Raw genomic sequence first — 10,346 nt, forward strand, 5'->3', positions numbered from 1 at the left:
ACATGCCAACAAGGTGGCTGAAAATGAATCCTAAACCTGACACAGACTCCGGGCACGCAGATGACTACCTGTGTAGACTCTGGTTTAGTGGGGTTTTTTTTTTGAAGGGGGGAGTTGACAAAACAAGCCTCTTAGGACTAGATGTTCTGACCAATACTGAATAAATCCAAAGGGTAGGTATACATTCATGGCTGTTTCCTTCTTTGGCAGTGTATGGTGAATCTCCAATGTATTTACCCCAAAGTTACAGAAAAATCTCACTGAATCTTGGGGAATAACAAAAAAAATGTAAAGGAATGAGAAGCATTGAATCTGAGAGTCTGTTCAACGTAGATACACTTTTTTACTTCTCACATTGTCCCTATATGTGCATGTGCATGCACGCGTGCACACACACACACACACACACACACACACACACACACACACACACACACACACACATGTCCACAGACTTTGCCTCATGACTTGGTGAAGGGGCCATCCCTGGGCCCAGCCTGAGTTTTGCACACCAGGGAAAACACAATCAGTGGATTCATTTGAGGTTGAGGACTATGAGTGTAAAGGAAGTGAGGTTGAACCATCTTTCCCAGCCCGGCTGTTCGTGGCCTAGAAGTGCCAGAAGAGCCAGGTCCCCCTTTGTTGAGGCCCTGACTCTTGAGACGTGACTTACTAAACATCTTCTGCAATGTTAAAATTGAACTTGCTTCTTTTGCCAGATGCCTAACCAAGTAAGGACTTCATTAGGAAATAAGACTTCCCTCCTCTCCAGTTTAGGCCTTCATTCTTTCATTACTACACAATCATAACTAGCCATATATATTCAGAGCTCAGGCTGGTATCATGTGGTAAGAAGAGCCCAATCTGGTGTCACTCATACACTTAGAGGACTATGTTATCTATGCCCTTGCAGTGGTGGACTTCTGTAGTCCCCTCCACTGTGTTTCTAAGAGACAGCTCTGAAAAACACTGATGGATCTTGAGATAGCTGCAGCACAGATACAAAACAGCATGTAGTTGCTCTGTCACCGGGGACTCCTAGGGGAAGGGAAGAGGGAAGGTGATTAACGACACCAGCAAGGAAGGCTTTATCTCAAATGAGATGCTTATGTAAGACAATCTGGCTGGGTTTTTTTTTCCTTTCTCCAACTCTCCTTTTCTGCTTGTGTTTTATTAGAGGTCAGAAGGAAAGTGCATTTGTAGGTGAGGTTCTCCCCTTGTGCTTTGAATTGTTTTATAGCTTTGTTCTCTAGCCAAGTGCCCCAGGCAGAGAGGAGAGGAAAGAGCACTAGACTCAGAGTCAGGAGGTCTGCATCTGGACCACAGCTTTGTGAACCTGGGCAAATCGGTTGACATTTCAAAGCCTCAATGCTCTCCTTCATCTGAAAAGTGAGTTAATGAGCCATTCCTTGCCTTTCCCTGTGTGCCAACCCAGTCCTTTGTTCCTTTAACTTTAACCCTTTCTAGTAATGACCATATAGACAAACAAACAAACAAACATAAAGATCATGTATTCAAGCAAATGTAGATAGAGAGACCTAGAAAAGAAGATAGCTAGGTGATAGATGATAGAAACAGATAGAGAGAGAGATACATGATAGACAGATAGATAGATATGCATGTTTTATACAATATAGTACCCTTTCCATATGCCAACTATGCTCAACATAAATGGAAGTAGAAAGTTTGGGATGCTGACATGAGAATGACAGAGACTGTGCTATGTCCTCCTCTCCCGTCCTGCAAATCCCCTGGGCACGAGTTCACCACCCTGGAGACAGTATGCGAGCTCTCACAGATTAGTCATATTTCTCTAAAGATAACATTTATTCCCTAGAGTCTTGATAGGCAGTGCAGCATCACCCATCCTGGGAATTATTAGAAATGCAAAATACCAGCCCAGCCTGACAGATCTCACCCTGCCCTTTAATGAGATCTCCAGGTGATTTCACATGCACTGCTGTAGAGCTTTCTTCTTCTAGTAAGTGTCGGTCTCCTCCTCTCCAGGACCCCAGGAGTAGATGATGCTCATCTGCCTTTGGAGTCTCCCCTGAACGTACATATTATCAGTGGGAGCCGTATTTCTGATTCCAGGAAACTTAGTGCAGTGGCAACTTTGAGATGCCCAACTGATGTCAGAGAACTGTCACCGATCGTATTTGTCAGTCTCCCTGGGGCTTGGTGACACTGGTGAAATGGAAACTCAAGGGAGTCTAGTGTCAGAATTAAGTGAGACAATGTGTGTAGAAAAAAACTAGACATCTATCTATTCATTTATTCTAGAAATATTCTTCGGGCAGGCTGCAGATGCTAGGAAAACTCCCAGGCACGCTTTCTGAAGAAGACGAAGACACAGCCCTACCTTTGGGAATCATCCAAGTGCCGAGTCCTGATTTTTCAGACTCCTTGCCTGTGCCATTCTGGTGCTGCTCCAGCCGCAGGCATTTCAGAGACGGATCAGTGAGGCCTCTGAGGGCACGGTGTGCCCTTGGCAGATGTCTGCTGAGCCAGTCTTGTCCATGTACCGTGTCCAGGGAAAGGCAATTCTGGTGCTCCCCAGAGCTCTAGAATAACGCATCGTGCCGCAGGCCTCTTCATGTGCAGGCCCAGGGGGTTCAGCTCTCTGTTCTTTACTGAGCTGTTTCCAGCTCCAAAACAAATGGAAGCTTATTTACATTCTCAGGAGATAATCCAATAAATACACCCTACAGAATAGCTAAAGAAAAAAAATGAAACAATATAGCAGAGAAGTGAGCTCTATAAAATGTATCACTGGGTGCAACCATCATATGTGCACCTGTACATCATGATTCAATGAAATTGCCTCCAATGATAAAATATACTACTTAACATTAGATATTTACTACTACTCTGAGATGGAATTTCAATGCATCTAGTATCGTGGTCTAAATACAAACGAAAAGCACAGAACTTATATTCTAAAAGTCAGACGGCAACATATTTGGTAGACCATCTGTCATGCTAGAAGGATTTATCTCCAAATAAATACATCTAGTTAATTCCAACCGTTTGGCTACACCTTGCCAGCTGCTCAATCGCAGTTACACCAGAAATCCTTGTGCCCTGGTTACAAAGATGGGAAAGGATGCGGACAGACAAACAACTCTCCTACAAACTCGCACTCCTTTACTACGCAGTAACTTCATGCCACATTCATTTAAGCCACCAGGTTTGTTGTTGTTGTTTAATTTTTATTTTTGATTGTTATTGTAAAGATTATGTACAAGGGGGTTACAGTTACTTGTTAGATAATGAATATATTTCTTTTGGGACAATATCACCCCTTCTTTGGCTCTCTCCCAGTTTTTTCCTTGTGGATTTTTAAAAATGAGTTTTTTATTCTGAAAATACTGTACAGAGGGTTTACACTTACATGAGCAGGTTAATGAGTACATTTCTTATCAAGCATTGTTGCCTCCTCCTTTGTTTTTTCCCTACCATCCCTTTCCTCCAATCTCTACAACTATACTCCCCCCTCCCTCACCCTGCCTAAATTGTTTTTCCACATAGTGTCTTGTACATCTTATTGTTGCAATGGGTCTACCTGTATCCCTAGTTAATCAATTTGTTTTTTCCCTTCCCCTCCCCAAATTATACCAACATCAAATACAGTGAAAACAGGGGTTATACCGTGGAGGAGGGACATACAAAGCAACAAAAAAATCATGTGGTACCCTATAAATACATTAGAAACAATAGCAAAAAAGAAAAAACTACTTGTGTCCTTATCTTGGGCTTCATTTCACTTATCATCTTATCTGACCTTTTCTGCTTGACTCAGACATAAACTAGTTATTGCAAATAAGGGAAACCATGAGACCTATGTTTCTTTGGGCCTAAGCGACCAGGTTTTACAACATGACATTCAGTAGTTTCTGTTACCATTTCTTGGGTCACATGTAGTATTCAAAACTGTAGACAGGAGGGTTTTACTGCCTGTCGTGTATAATTTGAACAAACTACTTTGAAAGGACACTTGCAGGTGATTGATTTGGGGCTTATTGCAGCAAGATGTCTATGCAGGACTACTTAAATTCTTTAAACATTAGGAATTTGGAGACATGGATGACTGGTCTGCAAGAGTGACCTTCCCAAGAATTTTTCAGTGCACTGCTTACATCAGACCACATTTTTCATTTTATTTTTCATTTCCTATTGTTGTCATTTTTTAATTGGTTTTGATTCCATTTCAGTGCCAGGAGTTTATTTAGCTTCTGTTTTTTTCAGTCAAATTTAAATTTGTGGACTTCATTTTCGATGGGAAACTCTTTTTCTGATACAAGTGCTTAGCCATAGTAACATGAATGGTGCTGTAATTATCATTTTAAAAGGGGAGTGGGAAATGAGGTAAAGCAGTATATTCATTAATTTCCATGACTGTAAAGTCCAATATTCAGATCCAGCTGAGAGAGGAAGGCCAAAAGTCACGTCAATCTCACGATGGATGTTTAGCACACTGAAATGAAATGTCACAACGGAAAGGAAGGAGCAGGCTGCTCTGCTACCACCTTGACCTGGAAGCAACAAAATAGAAATGTTAATTACCACTTGGATTATCATTCTGTAATGATGTCTTTATTATGATAATGACTAAATTTTCAACAGAGTTAAACACATTAAATCAGATCTGTAGCATATTCAATTGCCTGAGTTTGTAGAACCTACTCAAAATGTGTGTTTAAGAGTAAAATGGATTCAATAATATATGTTGGGCCTAGTTATAAATAAATATTGTAAATAAAGAAGTCTACCCTAAACCACAGAGAAATTGTATTTCTAGCATTTCTGTAAAAGTATCTAAATCCATGCTGCACAGTATTTCAAAAAATAAATATATTTTAGAAATGCATATACATATATATGTGTGTATATATATATACATATATATATATGTATATATATATATACATATATATATATATAAGCTATGGGGAATTACAAACATTTAAAATAGTGGAAAATACATGCATTGAACATAACATGTCCTGAATTTCCAGCTAGATAATATTGGGCAAAATTTAAATTTAAATTTCCCTAGTTATAAAATCTGAGTTAAACTAGGTAAGCACAAAGCCCATACTGGCAGATACAAGTTGCATGTTATTGGCTCTTTAGCAGCTCTCTTGAATTGGAGCTGGGCAGGATAGATACAAACACTAGGGATTTAGCCAAATGAAACTTCAGCCTATAGAACACTAGTAAATAACTTTAGTGACATTATATTCCATATGTTTTTAAGCCTCAGATGCAAGAGCTCTCCCTGTCAGATGTGTGGAGAAAAGATCCTGAAGCATTCAGATGAAGCCCTGAAAATTCTAGGGGGTGTTGGACTCTTCTTTAGCTTTACAGAGCTAATGTTTCTCCAGTTCTCTCATGTACAACCATTATACCCTACTCTCCAACTCACTGCGTTGCAAGTGTCCTCTTGTTGGTACAGGGCTGTAAGGTTGAACAAGCCACAGCAGTCAAAACTTCTTTCTAATTCATGCCGAGTATTGTTACTCATGACCCACCAAGAAGCATTGATGACATCTGTCTAAGGGATACAGACAGATATAAATGATTATCCTTGCATGTGATCTCACTTTAAGTGCCTTAATCTTCTATTGTAGCAAGGCAGTCAATATCCTGCAGAAATGTGACAGTGTATTCACAATGTTAAATATCTGCTTTCTTAGGTTCTCCTTTTAGAGCATCCTCATGGAGAATTAGCATACATCCTAGAGGAAGCAAATGGTTCAAGTCTGGAAGTAGTGGACCTAAGTATGATGGATTAGTAAGGGGAAGGATTTAAAAGTGGAAAACAAGAATACTTCAAAATAAATACTTCAGAGGGTATCTAAAAACAAATCTGAGTTAAAGCTGGGTGCCAGTAGCTCATGCCTATAATCCTAGCTACTCAAGAGTCTGAGATCTGAAGATTGCAGTTCAAAGCCAGCCCTGGCAGGAAAATCCATGAGACTCTTATCTCTAATTCATCACCAGAAAACCAGAAATGGTGCTGTGGCTCAAGTGGTAGAGCACAAGCCTTGAGCTGAAGAGCTGAGGGACAATCCCCAGGCCCAAAATTCAAGCCCCACAACTACCAACAACAACAACAACAAAACATCTGAGTAAAAGAACCTATGCCAGGTGTAGGGGTTGAGAAGTAGATGAGTGAATACACCTTCTCTCTGTTGTTTTCTTGGCCTAGGATGAAAGGTAGAAGTCTTGGTCATAGTGATGATGTTGTTGTTTACCTCAATTTCCCACAGATTTTCCATCTGTCTTTTCCTATATTTCTTACTTTATTTCTTCTGTTGCTAGAGGGTATGCATGGTTCTATATTCCTTTAAAATATCAAACTTGGATTTTCACTACAGGGAGTAAAGTAGAACAGATTTCAGAGCTTGCTTTAGTTCAAAGATGGCGCCGTGGCATTAGCAATAAGGACAAATAATTGTGAAATATTTTTAAGGGCCAGAGATGGAGTTCAGAAGGTAGACAGTTTGCCTGTGTGAGGATAGATTTCAAACCCCAGTATAAAAAATTCTCTAAATATGTAGTTTGACCTAAAAGCCAACTGAACAAAAGCTATCTTTCCTGAGGTTATCAAGACACAAAATATGCATGTTACAATCCCAACACCTTATACTTCACAGTTTAAATACATTAGGAAATAAGGTTTTATAAATGTTAAGTACATTAAAATGAAGAACTTAAGATAGGACCCTTAAATTACTTGTAACCTTGAAGAAGAGAAAGGTGCATTAGGAAATAAATACAAACACAGGAAGGAGGTCTTCAACGTCACACCAAGAAAGGGCTAGGCACAATCCAACCGGCCAACACCTTGATTCAATGCCTCCAGTCTTTGAGAAGATACAGATCAGCTATTCACTCACCTTTACTGGGTTATTTGGTTAAAGAATCCTAAATAGACTAGCTTGTAGTACTTCAGCCCTAAATGAGAAAGCTTTTCGTGATGGGTTGAAAAGTCTAAGTCACTTTTGCTATAGAAGATGAATTGACAACATAGTGTCTAGTGAAAAACACTGCTGAATTGGTTCACCATTTGTCCCACCGTTCTGAACTATACAACTTGGTGGGGAGGAAAGATGGGAGAAAACGAGGGAGTGGCTGATACTGTTCAAAAGGAAATGTATTCATGTGATTTACATAAGTGTACCCCTCTGTACATCACCTTTACAATATTTTTTAATGAATAGACTTTAATATATATTTCTCTTCTCTTTAAATGTTATATAAGATTATCATAAGGATAAGTAGTATTAAATTTATCCAACAATTTAGCCAACAAGTGCTTGGTTACAATTCAACTCAACAGTGGGTGGAAAAGGTTGCTTTCTGGCTTACACTGCCATTTTAATACCTACGCCGAGGAAGGAAGAAATACTGACCCTGGATTTTTTCTGAAGAATCTTGATTTCTAAGATGATTTTCATTAGCTTCATATATAAGTCTATAAAAATAAAATTCTGTTGTTTATAAGCCATTCCATCTAGAGTATTTCCCTGTTTTCGGAGTTCACATTTTTATTTCCCAGTGCCTCCCTCCCTCCTCTCTCAATCTCTCAGGTTTATTCTGTAACTACTGCAAACATAAAAGCACACTGAGAGCTTAGTGTATTGGTTCCAGGATCCTCATCAGACCTTTGATTTCATAGTTTATTGTGAGTCCATCTGACCACTTAACAATATCCTTGGCAATAAATGCAGCTTTCAATGTGCTCATTCTGTATCTTAGCAGAGGAAATATAGGATTGATGGAAGGTGGTTGCAGCCTCTTCCAGCCATGCTGGTCACGCAACGCTGCGGATATCAAGGCCAGACCATTGAATTACTGAACATGTGTACAAGTGCTTCAGAAAGGACTGAAGTAATATAAATGTTTCTTCTTTTCCTGTGAAATCAACTACACATGATTCTTCAGGAGTTTTCTTTTCTAGCCTGAAAATGAGAGCCTGCTTCCCTCTGGCATTTCATGGTACTGAAAAGGAGAATGAATGTTAAAAAAAAAAAAGAAAGAAAGAAAAGAAGAGAAGAGAAAAGAGAAGAGGATTCTAGTTTCTGTTACTAGCATGCAAAGTGCCAGCACTCAAGGATTTTACATAAAAAATCTAAAGCTGGGCTCTGATGGCTCACGCCTATAATCCTAGCTACTCAGAAGGCTGAGATCTGAGGATCATGGTTCAAAGCCAGTCTGGGCAGGAAAGTCCATGAGACTTTTATCTACAATAAACCACTCAGAAAATCAGAAGTGGTGCTGTGGCTCAAATGCTAGAGCGCTACCCTTGATCTGAAGAGCTCAGGGACAGTACCCAGGTCCAGAATTCAAGCCCCACCAGTGACAATATATATATGATATATATATATATATATATATGATATATATATATATATATATATATATGAGAAACTTGACTGATATGTTTTCCAGCTCAATGTTAGCTCTGACATGGGATTCTGTGAGTCTAATGTTTCTTGAGCCTATGTTTGTAATTGAGACCCAGCATGTTTAAAACAGGTGGAGAACTTGCACAACTTCCTTGCAAGCTTCATATTGTAGCAAACAACTAAATTGAATTTATTGGGCAAATAATAAAAGTCATTCCAAATTAAATCTTGCTATTATACTATAGAAGGAATCAATGCTGGGCTTCTTGTTTTCCTAATAATTGCTATTACAAATGCATTGTTTCATAGGTATTTTTCCTCTACTATGAAGATCTTTTTTCACTTGAAAAAAAAAGCCAACATCAGACAGTAAATCTGAACATCACACACATGAGATGACACAGCCAAAGCTTTGCAGTCATCGGTGTATAAGGAAAATAGAAACTGCTTCTTTAAAACTTTATTGGTAGCACAGAACATGACAGTCTAACATTTGCTTTCTTCAGCAGGAAATCCGTGGCCATCCAGGGAATGTGACAGGCATATTAAATGCAGGCATGAGAAAATTGCAGTAAAAATGGTTTTTAAAAAATGCATGGAGGGTCAGCCCAGGTTCTGGTGCCTTTCTAGCTTCCCACAACTCTGCAAATTGCAATGATTCCGTTTTGGCGGTAATTACCACTGGTAACTGGGGCTGTCGGTAGGTCCTCCTACATTCAAGGAACTTGGTTTGGAGGGTGGTAAAGTTGTGTGTCTCTTTATCTTCGATTCCGTATATTCACACCAGCCCATACTTCAGTGCTTTATTTGGTTTATGTACCTCCTCCAGGATATCTCCCCTGTTTCTTCAATCAAATCAGACTTACTGTGCTTAAAATGGAAATTTTAATACTTTTCTAAGTACTGACACTCCTCCACTTCCTCCAATCTATCTATCTGCATATGCCAGAAACAGTGAAGACATTTTCTTATCCCTCCTCCTTTGGCCTGTTCCTTCCTCTAACTTATCTCCATCTTTATTTTACTTTTTAACCTAGGCTCTGTTCTCTATTCATCATTTTAAAAAAAAGGAGCTTGGAAAAATACATCTGTAATGATACCATTCTGTTCTCTAAACTTAGCATTGACTCCTTTGTGCATTTGATTCTGGTCATTCCTAACTTGACTTGGGAGGTAATCCTTCAGCTTACAAATCTTTCACCTCCTTGCATCCCCAGCTGTAATAGATGTTTTTCCACTGCTGTAAGGACATAGATAAGACCAAAGTACTTACATTACAAATAGAGAGGCAATTCAGCTCCCAGTTCAGGAGGATGAGATTCCAGCCCACATGATGGCACTGGCTCTGGTGAGGGTCCCATTGACTCTGTCACTCAGTAGCAGAGGCAACCCAGTGGGACATGTGTGAGAGGGAGAGACAAGCAAAGCGGGAAAGACAGGGGGAGGAGCCAGCCTCTATTTTTTATAACTAACTTCTTTCAAGATACAACCAAGAATCTGGAAGAACTACTTCAATTCTGTAGTACCCACAGGGACTTCCTGCCCACAGGTTAAGGAATGTAGATAAGATCTTATTCAAAGGGCAACTGACCCACAAGTCACCTTCTATCATAGCTCTGGTGCACCACTTCTAGACACCAGGAAAGCTTAAACACTGCACTTTTAAAATACATAAGGGGCATGATGGCGTGAGATTGAAGTTGAGAAGCTGGGACTGGAAGACAAGGGGCTGGTTCAGGCCAACGGCTTGCCTTTGTCATCTGGTCATCTGATCACCACAATGCATGCAGAAGTCAGGAGCATGCCAGGCTGAGTGGTGGCAACTTGTTCTCATCTGCAATGTGAAACTGAGCATATGTCTTAGAAAACAATCTCTCACTGCCTCAGCTCTAACTTCATAGTAAGAAAAGAAACTCCAAGTCCTCAATT

At 39.7% G+C, this 10,346-nt stretch overlaps 1 long non-coding RNA gene across 2 annotated transcripts; it reads right to left on the bottom strand.

The window, feature by feature from the left end:
• Positions 1–3,203: 3,203 nt before the first annotated feature.
• Positions 3,204–9,833, bottom strand: LOC138813489 (uncharacterized). Of its 2 annotated transcripts, XR_011367817.1 has the most exons (4): positions 9,691–9,833; positions 7,422–7,483; positions 5,429–5,557; positions 3,204–4,535 (listed from the first exon to the last, which is right to left on the bottom strand). It is a non-coding gene; the product is annotated as an uncharacterized lncRNA (long non-coding RNA). The 2 variants fall into 2 exon arrangements; XR_011367818.1 differs by lacking the exon at positions 7,422–7,483.
• Between the last annotated feature and the right edge of the window lie 513 nt (positions 9,834–10,346).

The sequence above is a fragment of the Dipodomys merriami genome, unplaced genomic scaffold (genome assembly GCF_024711535.1).
Source record: "Dipodomys merriami isolate MVZ:Mamm:240054 unplaced genomic scaffold, mDipMer1.0.p SCAF_6, whole genome shotgun sequence".
NCBI lineage: Eukaryota > Metazoa > Chordata > Mammalia > Rodentia > Heteromyidae > Dipodomys > Dipodomys merriami.